We start from the raw sequence: 12428 nt of genomic DNA on the forward strand, positions 1-12428 counted from the left end.
CCGTTGGATTGCCGCCCAGACGCCGAAGACGCCGCCCAGCCGAACCACCAAGCAACCGATCCACCTCCTTGACAAAAAACGCCGCCGGTGCCCAGCCGAACACCAGCGCCGGTAGTCACTACCGCCGCAGGAGCACCAAATCCGGCCCAGTGAAGGCCGGATCCGGCCGCCAGAGCACCAGATCCGGTAGCCGGAGCCGCCACCGCCGCCGCTGTTGCGCCCGCTGTAGACGCCGGCGAGGACCAAGACGGCGAGCAGCAGCCACCATCCCGCGCCCACTCCACCTCCGAGCGCAGCAGCAAGCTGCCGCGCCCCCTCCGCCACCTCTGCGCAGCCGAGCACCACCATGGCAGCCAACTCCGCCCCGCACGGCCACGAGGCCCACCAGCGTAGATCCGGCATGGGAGCTGCCGGATCCACCCTCCACGGCGTCGGATCTGCCACCTCCGGCGAGGATGGGGTCGTCGCAGCCGCCGCCGTTGCTCGCAGCTGCTGGCGCCATCGCCTCGCGCCCACCAAACGGACGGGGAGGGGACGAAGAGCCCCGCCGCCACCGTCATTGCGACTTCACGGCGAACTGCCGGAGGGCTCGGGCGGCGGCGAGGATGAGGGCCGCGAGAGGGAGGTGTGCGGCGGCGCAGGCTTGGTCCGCCCGTGTCGCCCTTGGCGAGCGACGCGGGCGTCTGTTCCTCCGCATTGTTATAGAATTTATCCAAGTTGACCCGAACTTCAGACCGCAGAAATTCAAGTGATATTGCTACTTGGAGTGCAAGCAACTCTTTAGCTGAAGAGAAGGAACATTGTCACTGTCAGTTTGCCACAACCTGCAACAAATAGGGAGTACCCCAGATTTAGAGCAATTGCTGCGAAATTCCTGGAAATGAAGCACGCGCAGTTTGAATCGTGTCATGGATGTGTAGCCAGAATGCCAGATGGCACAGAAAAACACAAATGGTGTGGTTATCAGCAAGAACTTCAAATGGTGTGGGTATCAGCAAGAACTTCAAATGGCGTGCGTATGCCAAATTGCTGGGAATCATCATTGGATGCTCCACCTGATCAGATTCTTACTGACTCAGGTCTTATCTGTGCGTCTGGGCTCCGTAACCTGCTCTTCTACTTGTTAGTAATACATGCCTGCAATGTCCGGGTCTTTCAAAAGAATAAATGGTGTGTGTATCAGCAAGAACTCTTGATACCTTTGGGCTTTGGGTCTGAATTCCATTCCTCCTTCTGGAGACAACAATAGAAAATCCAATCTTAAACCATCCATTTGCATTTGAGTTCTTACCCAAGCATGGTCTTTGAATTGAAGGCATAAACACTCAAAAAAATGAAGCAACGGAGACTTCGAAGTGCAGTTCACGCCAGATTAATAACCGCGGGATGGTCGGCTCGTGGGAGGCTGGGAGCTACGGGAGCGGAGAGTCAGGGACGACGATATTCGCCGGCGATCGAGGAGTCGTCGCGGCTAGGGATGCGGCGTGACAGTAATAACCGCCGCCGGAGTTGAGGGTGGAAGGAAAGCAACTGGACCGCAGCAGGGGAACATCAGGACCCTGACGAGTGGACCCTCATGGCCTCATGGCAGGGATGATGAGTCAAAGTCACTTTCCTGTTTTACCCCTCCCTGTTCCTCCCTCCTTCATCAACGCCGTCGCCTCCTCCGGCTCGCGAGTCCCGCGGCGATGCCGGTTTCTACCTCGTCCGCCGTGGGCGTTGCCTCGTGTCGGCGGTAGCATCGGTTAGAAGCCGTGAAGGCAGACCGCCGCCGTCGTCGCTGCCAATGTGTCACGCTCACGCCCCGTGGCCGTCGGCGATCGCCGGGACGTGAAGAGATCGAACACGGTAGCGTAGGCGGTAACGAGATGAGGAAAGCTTCCTCCGTTCTCGAGTTCGGCGACCACACGGTCCCGCACGATAGAATCTCTGGCCGATCGGCCCACATGTCATACAGCGCAATACAATACTCAAATAACTCTACTCTATCTTCTCTGGGTTACGTATTACGACGATGGCACCATCTTCATGGAGTCGGTGCCGTAGTCCTGACAGCTCCCCCTGCCGAAGGACCTGCTTGTACCCAAGCAGCTGCGTCATGGAATCGCGCCCGCAGAACATGATAGTCTTCCCATGTAGCAGAAGCTTCAGGCATGCGCGACCACTTGATCAGCACCTATGGCGTGGCCATGTTCCCCTTCTTCACTAGGCGACGATCCAGGACCTTCTCCGGAACAGCTCCCGCTGCATCGATGTCAGTGGTCATCGGCAGCTCAGAGTAGACTGGAGTGTAATCTGCAAAAATGGATCGTTCCACGATCTTGTGAGGACCGAAATACTTGAATGAGAGCTTTAGGAACGGCCTGCTTGCAATGGATGTATGTGTATATGGCTGCAGCTTCAGCAACACGAGATCTCCCACTTGAAACTCAAGGTTGGAACGCTTCTTATCTGCCATGACTTTCATTCTATTCTGTGCCAACTCCAGATGTTTCTTCAGGGACTGAAGATGCTGCTCCCTATGTTCAATCAGTTCAGCTACTGACTGTGGTGTGTTGGGTTGCAGAACTGGTGCAGCACCCACATTTGCTTCCATGCCATACAGAGCCATGAATGGTGAACAGCCAAGTGATGTGTGATAGGATGAATTGTACCATAATTTAGCTAAGGAAAGCCACGATTTCCATGTTTTGGGAGCATCCTGTATTGCACACCTCAGATACATCTCGAGACACTGATTAACCCTCTTTGTTTGGACATTTGACTGAGGATGGTAGGCAGTGCTCATGTTAAGTAACTTAAGTTTCACCCTGTACAATTTGAACAATTCTTTTCAGAAAGCACTCACAAATATTGTATCTCTGTCAAACACAATAGATTGGGGGAGACCATGTAATTTGACAATGTTGTCCATGAATAACTGAGCAATATCAGCTGCTGTATATGGATGTTTGACAGCCACAAAATGAGCAAACTTGGTGAGTCTGTCCACCACAACTAAGATGACATTATAGCCTTGAGATTTTGGTAAGCCCTCAATAAAGTCCATAGAGAGGTCCATCCAAACACCTTGTGCAATTGTTAAAGGTTGTAGCAACCCTGCTGGATGATATTGGAGTGCTTGGCCTGCTGACAGATTGCACACTATCTGATGTAATCTTCCACAGCTTGCTTCATCCCTTTCCAAGCAAAGTGGGCTTTTAACCTGTGATAAGTTGCTTTGCTTCCTGAATGACCACCTATGGCACTGGAATGAAAGGTGGCAATGAGTTTTGTTTGAAGAGCTGAATTCTGACCTACCCAAATTTGGGAGTGGTATTTGATAATACCATCCTGGACACTGTAACCAGCTGCATTTGGAGTCTGGACTGGCAGTTCAGTCAACAGCTTTTGAGCTCTATGATCAGTAGCATAAGACTTAATGATCTCCTGCATCCAATCGGGCTTCATCATGGAAACAGCTTGCAGAGCATGAAGATGAACTAGCCTGGACAGTGCATCAGCTGCTACATTTTCTTTGCCCTTCTTATACACAATCTTAAATTGTAGACCCATTAATCTGGTCATCATCTTTCTTTGCATCTCTTAATGTAAGTTCTGCTCTTGTAAATATGACAGGGATCTGTGATCTGTTAGAATGACAAACTCTTGCCGGTGCAAATAATGTCTCCACTTTTCTACGGCCATAATAAGAGCTAGAAATTCTTTCTCATAAATGGATAGAGATCTATGCTTATTCCCTAGGGCTTTGCTGAGAAAAGCAATGGGCTTGCCTTCTTGCATCAGGACTGCCCCTATCCCTTCCTCACATGCATCAGTTTCCACTTGAAAGGGTAGCTGGAAATTTAGTAAAGTGAGAACAGGAGCTGTTGTCATAGCAACCTTCAGATTATCAAAAGTTGCATGTGCTTCAGCTGTCCACTAGAATATTTTATGCCTGAGAATTGCTGTAAGTGGTTTAGCAATCACACCATAGCCCTTCACAAACTTCCTATAATAGCCTATCAGTCCCAAAAAGGCCCTGACCTCTGTAATACAGTTGGAGTAGGCCAATGCAGCATAGCTGAAATTTTATCTAGGTCAGTTGCCACCCCATGAGAAGAAATGGTATGTCCTAAGTACTCCAACTGACTCTGGGCAAAAGAACACTTGGAGAGTTTGAGATACAACTGATGGTCTTGCAAAGTCTGAAGTACCAGTTTCAGATGCTAGGCATGTTCTTCTAGTGTGGTACTATAGATAAGGATATCATTCAGGAATACTAGAACAAATTTCCTTAGAAATGGTTGGAGAATTTGGTTCATGATGCATTGAAAAGTAGTAGGTGCGCTAGTTAGACCAAAGGGCATCACCTTGAATTGATAATGGCCATGATGGGTTTTGAAGGCAGTTTTGTACTCATCTTCAGGCAACATTCTCACTTGATGGTACCCTGACTTCGTATCCAGCTTGGTGAAGTACTTGGCACCAGCTAACTCATCCAAATCTCCTCAATGAGTGGCATTGGAAATCTGTTCTTAATTGTCAGGTCATTCAACTTTCTGTAATCCACACAAAATCTCCAGGAGCCATGTTTTTTCTTGACTAGCAGCACAGGTGAAGCAAAGGGACTATGACTGTGTGTGATTAACCCAGCCTCTAGCAGTTGCTTTACTTGCTATTCTATCTCTGTTTTGTGTTGTGGTGAGTAATGGTATAGCCTAGCATTGACAGTCATTGCCCCTGGGATGAGAGGTATGGCATGGTCATAACATCTAGAAGGTGGCAGTGTCTTTGGATCTTGGAAAATGAGCTTGTGTTCATCCAGAATCTGCTGAATACATGGTGGTGTGGGGGTACCCTGATCTAGCTTAGGCGGTGGCAGAGAATCAACAATGACAAAAGCCCATGTGTCTTTACCTTTAGTGCCCTTGTATAATTGAGTAGCAGATATGGCAGACACTTGCAGTGGTTGATCAACTACACCTTGAATGCTCACTTGCTTGCCATTCAAAGTGAACTCCAAGGTTTTCTGGTTCCAATCACAATTCATTGGGCTGTGTTTCTTGAGCCAATCATAGCCCAAAATTGCATCATATGGTGCCATATCCAAAACTAGAATGTCACTGGTCAAGGTCTCACCTTGGATATACCATTGGAGATTCTGGACCATAGTCGATGTTGTTAGCCATTCTCCATTTGCCAACTTGACTCTCCTAGCTGGAATTTGTATTGTAGGTGACTGAGCAATATCTGTGAAATGATGCTTACTAACAAAGCTGTGTGAACTACCAGAGTCCAACAGAATAAGCATCACCTTGTTCTTCACCAGTGATCTGAGTTTGATGGAATTTGAGGAATCCACTGTTGTGAGAGCATTGAGAGAGAACTGACAGAAGTCAGCTGTCAACAAGTCCTCTGCAGCCAACTGATTGAGCGTCTCCTTAGTGATCTCTTCTTTATCCAGGTCATTGATAGCAAGTGTGTTCACTTGTGGCTGTTGTTTTTTGGGGCAGACTGCCTGATGACCAGGCTCAAACTTTTCTCCACAACTGTAGTAGAGGTTGTTGGCCTTCCTATAATCCCTGAGTTGCCTGCAGATTAAATGTATTATGCTGTTGTGGCTGCTCTGATTTCTGTGGAGTTGCTCTTTGTGCTGCATAATTTCTATTATACTTGGTTTTGTTTCTTTCTAGTGTCCTTTGCTGAATTTTGGCAATGACAACTGCCCTATCCACTGTTGTTGGTACATGGGATTCAACCACAGCTTTGATCTCATCTTTCAAACCAGCTACATAAGTGGAAGCAAAGAAAATCTCATCATAATGGTTATTGTGCATAGTGATGTCATACTAGAGAGCTTTAAAAGCTGTTGTATACTCCTCCATCGTTCCAGACTGTTTGAGTGCCAACAAACCATTGATTGCATTTTTGAAATCATCAGCTCCGAATTTGGCTTGAATTACCTCGCATAAATTACTCCAATTCGGGATAGTATGGTTCTGCTTATAGGCTTGCCAATGCATTGTAGTAGTTGTTACCTTCAATTCTTTAGGGACAGAGTAGATTGTGAAGTAATTGACACAGTTGTCAAACCAAATCTTGGGATTGGACCCATCAAACTTTGGAAAATGTATCTTGGGTAGTGAAACGATCCTGATTTCCTCGAAGGAAAATCCACAAATACAAAGTATAATGTGATAGTCCCAGGCAATCATTCCATCACATTATCCAATAACAGTCGATATCATAGTCATACATCGAATACATGTCTTAGAGAGAGTACAAATAGCAAGGTTTACTCATTATTACATCACCACATGGCAGAATCACTTAGAGCATGCAGCAACTAGAACAGCATCAAGTAGAACAGCAGCAAGCGTCGGCTCCATCTTCACAAACCAAACTTGAGCGTAGGAACAAGACCTCTAATCCTCCCAACCATCTCCCTGGTAGTCGTACTCAGGCTCGGAACCTACCAAATAATTATCAGTACGATTTGTACTAGCCACTGGCTCCCACCCTATGCTTTGCGTTTGCTTTGTTGTAGTGGAATGCAAGGGTAGAGCAAAAGACCTATTTATTGTTGTAGTTTCCTATGCGAGTATGTCAAGTTTTAATAATAATTCATCAAGTTTTAACCCATCTCATCCACACGTTCTTCCATCCCATCACACGCACATCTCACCACTCTCACACTCTCTAGGCGACAAGGACGACTTGCATCATCGGCCCAAGGCCGGAAACCAATACCAAAACCCAGGGGAAAGAGGAAGAAAGGACTCCTCTCTCTAGTCAAGTGAAGCAGTAACACAGGAAAGGTCCATAGCCGAAAAGACAGCATATGTATTGATCGATCAACCAGACACTCTATAGAGGTTTACACTACCCACAAGATACACCATCATCGACGATTTGGCTCATCTAGGCTGATACTGACTGCCTTCCAACCGGCACGATGCCACCCTATCACTTAGCCCTGGGCCACCCCAGAGTCCACTGGCACACTAAGACTATGAGAAGTAGTACCGGGCCACCAGAGGTCACTATGCTATCTTAGGAGGGTGTGAGCCATACGCCCATACCTCCCTACACTTATCCACTTCATCCCAATAGTAGTGGCACCATCCTAGTTGGTCGAGCAACCATCTCCCACCCAAATGGGAGCGAGTGGGGTGCAAGGATTCCTATGACCTGGTTCCCATAATGTATAAGTCCTTAGGGTGACTGAACTAGACATCTTCTCGAAGGGGCCAAACAAGGCCCTGTGCCTCGATGGCACCTCCATCCTGGGGCTTTATCCCACAAAGACACTCCACCCCGAGACCTCCTCATCTCACATATACCCACCACAGGTACCTCTCGTAGGGAATGCCTAGGTCGCATCCCCCTTGCAAGACTCATCCAAAGACTTGTCATAGAATCCTGCTCGGTCAACTCGACCCTCACCACACACCCAAGACTCACACCAAGATCTCCCCAAGTTATTACCAGTTTTACCGGCACCAAGTGCCTTATCCACTCACAAACAATCCTCCACCAAGCATTACATCATAGATATAATGCGTAGTAGAAGTAGTAGCAAGTAAGTAAGCGAGTGTCTAGCCTAACAGCGGGTGTGCAGGGGTATAGGTTGCGACAAGGTAATGGCTCACAAGCAATTCTACCATGCTACCTATCACAGATCATTTGCATAAAAGTAAACCACTAGCATCTACATTGTAGCATGTCTAATAGGATTCTACGAGGTTGGGTGGGACATGACACTTGGCAAGTCATCTCCAAACTCCTCAGTGTAGTCACGGTCGTACACCTCAGTCAGTGGCTCCTCCAGGTCTATCAAACGAGACATAGCCGCGATAAGCGACTCCAATAGATAATCAAAAAGAAGCAATGGAAAATTGAAAGATCCAAATACACTCAAACATAAACCTATGACGTAGAGCTCATTTTTAGAGAAATTTGGACTCTGGTTTCATATTTTTCCGAAGTCATATGAATTTTCTAAGTTTAAAACATATTTTGAAAAAGAAAAAGAAATGGAAAAACCAGAGGCTGACACGTGGTGCATTCTAATTGGACATGGGCAATACGGTCACTGACATGTGAGACCTGGTCAATAGTCAGTGTTGACCGGTCAATGGTCAATGTTGACTAGGCTCGAACTGGGCTTAGCGGGTCAGGTTTGGCTCGAGTTGGGCCAGGCCAGGCCTGGACACATGTTGCTCATCCAGGCTATCCACGTGGCGCTGGCGCGCTGCTAACGGGCTCGGGTCCACGAGTCTGGTCCATGGTGGACTACAGCACGCGAGTCCATGGACCGTAGACTTGGTCCACGGTAGACCAGGTGCACGTGGGTCCAGGTAGGGGCACGGCGGCTCCCTCTCTCCCGCGGCAGCGCTCTCACCGGCGGTGAGGTCATCGTTCTCGCACTGTGGTGGCTCGACAGGGCTGCTAGAGAGCTCTACAGCTTTGTGGGCTCACAGCGAGTTCACCAGTGGGCTAAAAGCGGTGCCTTGGTGACTTTGGCTCCCGGCGTAGGCTCCACGGTGGGCGGTGATTGTGCGGGGTCGATGGCGGGGTTCCATGGTGCGTTGGGAAAGGCTCCAGCAAGCATCTCTAGCTCCCTTGCACTCCCACAAATGTGACTATGGCTCCAGACACGTCAGTGGGGGCTCAACCAAGACTGGCCACGTCAGCAATGACTCGGTGGTGGCGAGGCAACACAACCTCAATTAGAGCCAAAGGTGGCTCCCCTAATTCACTTGTGGCCACGGGGAAGGCGAACAACTTGACAGTGGTGACCAAAGGACATGGTAGAGTCTGCACCATGGCAAGGTGCATGGTGGACCTTCGGTGAGCTCATGACTTTAGAGAACTAGGGTAACGCAAGGGCGTTCCGTCCACTAGCTACACGGCAGGGTGCATGGGGTCATGACAAAGCTCGATGGCCAGATCTCTTCAAATGAAGTGATCAAAGCTGGCCAGAACACACATGGCACAATGGCGGCATGGGCACATGGCGGTCTGACAAGGCGGACATGACCAGCGGCCCCTAGGGCTTCTCTTCTCCTCCCATCTAGTGCGTGATGTGTCCCTCGATGAGGCAAAACTTACCGAGGTGCTCGTTCTACCTCGACCAGCCTGAGGTGGCTGGAATGAAGCTATGCCATGGCAGAGTCTGGCCATGGTGAGCATGGTGGCGCATCATGGTGGCGCCAGCGTTCCTGGGCCCATGTGGCATGGCAAGGCTGAGCCTTGGCTCATGTGCGTGTGTGCGCATGTGTGGTGCATCACGATGGTAATAAGGCCAGCCTTTGGCTCTCCCAAGGGGGAGAGCATGGCGACGCGACCATGGCATGTCCATGGCGGTGAGCAAGGGGCTTCGAGTGAGCTCACTGTGGTGGCAGGGTAGATCAGATGGTGGTATGGTGACAAGGTGAGGCCGTGTTGAGTCAGTGCAGGGCCATGCCGAGCTGCTACCCTGGTGTTGACAATTGGGGCGTCATCTCTGACTCCGGCAGTGGCTTCTCGGTGGTGGCAACTCAAGCTTCCATCTTCTCCTTCCCTCCTCCCTTCTCCCTTCTTCTCTCGGTCTTGGCATGTGGTTGGTGAAGCCACTAGTGGCGGCAAGGTGGATAGGGGAGGGCTAGGGCACCGGGTGTGCCCCCTTTATAGGGAGGCCACAGCCATGATGAGTGGCGAACGGCGAGGCAGGGTAGAGGGGGTATGTGTTGGGCTGATATAGCCTCTAGGCTAAGGTTTTGGAAGCGCGGGGTGATCAAGCAGATGCTGGCGCTCCTAATTCGAGTGGTGTCCGGTCAAAAAGGTGGATGGGGTGGGGTCATTGTGACGGGGCCATGGCAGCGACATCAACATGGCATGGCATGGCTAGGGGAGGCGTGGGGGTGTTGTGGATCATGGATGTGGCATCCATCCGTGCACCCTCACCCAATGGCTTGGTAACGAGCAATGGAGGTGCGAGGCATGGCCTCGGATGCTCACCAGTGGGGTGCTTTTGCCTCAGCGGGAAAGGCAGAGGGGAGGGTGAAATAGAGGGGATGACAGGCGAGGAAGGCAACAGGAGCGGTGCATCACAACATGGGGGCGTAGACACGGGCCGTTGCTGAGCCGGGTCAGTCACGCGCAGGCACGGACGTGCGCTTGTGGGAGCTAAGCTGGCGGCAGTAGGTCACGGGCGTGAGAGGCTGGGCCACAGGGCTAGGCCAATTACTACTGCTGGGCTGCTTTCCCTGTTCCAATTCTTTCCCCCTTTCTAATTCCTTTTCCATTTCTATTTCCATTCTATGCTATACCTTGGCTCCTATGCATGTATACATGTGTTGCCAAGTATGTACTCATTCTTATGGGGTCCACTAGGGGTCATCTAGGGTTTTAGGGTCCAAGCCAAGGGTTGGCAACACACACAAGTTATTTATAAAAGTTAAGTTGATTTTATTTCATCACATGAAATCATGAAGAAGCAATTCACAAGTTGTTTAATATGCAAATGCTCAAACATGCTAGCTTGGGACATACTTGTGTAACTACACGGGTGGTTTCCTAGCATGCACACTCACCATGCATGGGTTTTGTTAGAAAAAAATTTTAAGTTGGGATTTTTGGTTATTGGAAATCTAGGTTGTTACAGTCCTCCCCCCTCACAGGAATCTCATCCCGAGATTTAAGTGGTGACGTACCTTTCAAAGAGCTAGGGGTAAAGCATCCAAAGTTCTGACTCTTTCTCCCAAGTAGCTTATCTTTTATTGTGGTTGCTCCACTGGACCTTACACATGGGTATGACCATGCTTCTAGTTTTCTTCTCGGCTCTATCAAGTATCTGGATACGGTGTTCCCTATACTCCAAAGTGTCCTATATGTCTAGTGCTTCTATGGTACTTCCTCATCTGGTAGCTTCAAACACTTGCATAGCTGGGATACATGGAACACTAGGTGTACTCCTGTTAGCACTTCAGGCAACTCCAACTTGTAAGCTAGTTTGCCAATCCTCTAGCAAATCTGATAAGGTCCTACATACCTTGGTGCCAACTTCTCTTTCGCATGGAACCTGATGGTGCCTCGGAGTGGGGAGACCTTGAGATAGACATAGTCCCCAACCTTGAACTCGAGGTCTCTACACCTGTTATCTACGTAACTCTTCTATTAGCTTTGAGCAATCCTCAGGTTCTCTCGCACTTGGCCGACTCCTTCTTCCGCTTCTTTGATCTTTGCGGGGCCAAAAAACAATCTTTCTCCCACCTTCAACCACATCAAAGGGGTCCGACACTTTCTCCCATACAAGGCATCAAATGGCGACATCTTGAGGTTGGCTTCGTAGCTGTTGTTATAGGAGAACTCAGTGTGAGTCAAACTCTTCTCCCAATCTGATCCATACTTCAGTGCATAGGCTCTGAGCATATCCTCCAAGATCTGATTCACTCTTTCTGTTTGGCCATCTGTCTAGGGGTGATAACGGTGCTATAATCTAGTCGAGTCCCAATTGCCTTGTGCAGACTCTTCTAGAATTTGGACACCCATTGCATTCCTCAATCAGACACTATGCTAACAGGGGCTCCGTGGAGCCTAAGGATGTTGTCCACATATAGATCTGCCCACTTATCACATCAATAATCGGTCCTAACTGCTATAAAGTGAGCTACCTTGGTTAGTGTGTCAACGATCACCCAAATGGAGTCATGACCCTTCGGGGTTCAAGGCAAACCCACTATGAAATCCATGGATATGCTCTCCCACTTCCACATTGGGACATCTAAGGGCTTTAATAGTCCTACTGGTCTCTAGTGCTCAGCCTTGATCCTATTGTAGATGTCGCATCACGCGACATGTCCTGCAATATCAGCTTTCATATTTCTCCACCAAAAAAGCTTCTTCATGTCTGTGTACATCTTGGTACTCACTAGGTGGATGCAGTACTTGGAATCATGTCCTTTAGCTAGGATCTCCTCTCATAGGGCTACATCAGAAGGCACATAGATTCTATCTTTGTACCAGTACACTCCTTGTTTGTCCTCTCGGAACTTAGGACACTTGCCTTGCTTCATAAGCCTACGAATCTCCTGAATTTTAGGGCAATCTTGCTGGGCTTTGTGGATCTAATCTCCGAGGTTGTATTGCACTTGAAGCTCATTTAGCATTCCCTTTGGTAGGATCTCGAGCTGGTGCCCCTCCATTTCCTAGCTCAGCTCTGGTGGTATGGTCTTTGTCATCAAACTATGGCAATAGCTCTTGTAGCTCAAGGCATCTATGACTATGTTAGCTTTCCCCGAGTGATAATGTATCTCTAGGTCGTAGTCCTTAATTAGCTCTAGCCATCGGTGTTGTCTCATGTTTAGATCCTCCTGAGTGAAGAAGTACTTTAGACTCTTGTGATTGATGTAGATGTCACATTTGTTCCTGATCAGGTAGTGTCTCCAGATCTTCAAGGCATG

Source organism: Miscanthus floridulus, chromosome 7 (assembly GCF_019320115.1).
Source record: "Miscanthus floridulus cultivar M001 chromosome 7, ASM1932011v1, whole genome shotgun sequence".
NCBI lineage: Eukaryota > Viridiplantae > Streptophyta > Magnoliopsida > Poales > Poaceae > Miscanthus > Miscanthus floridulus.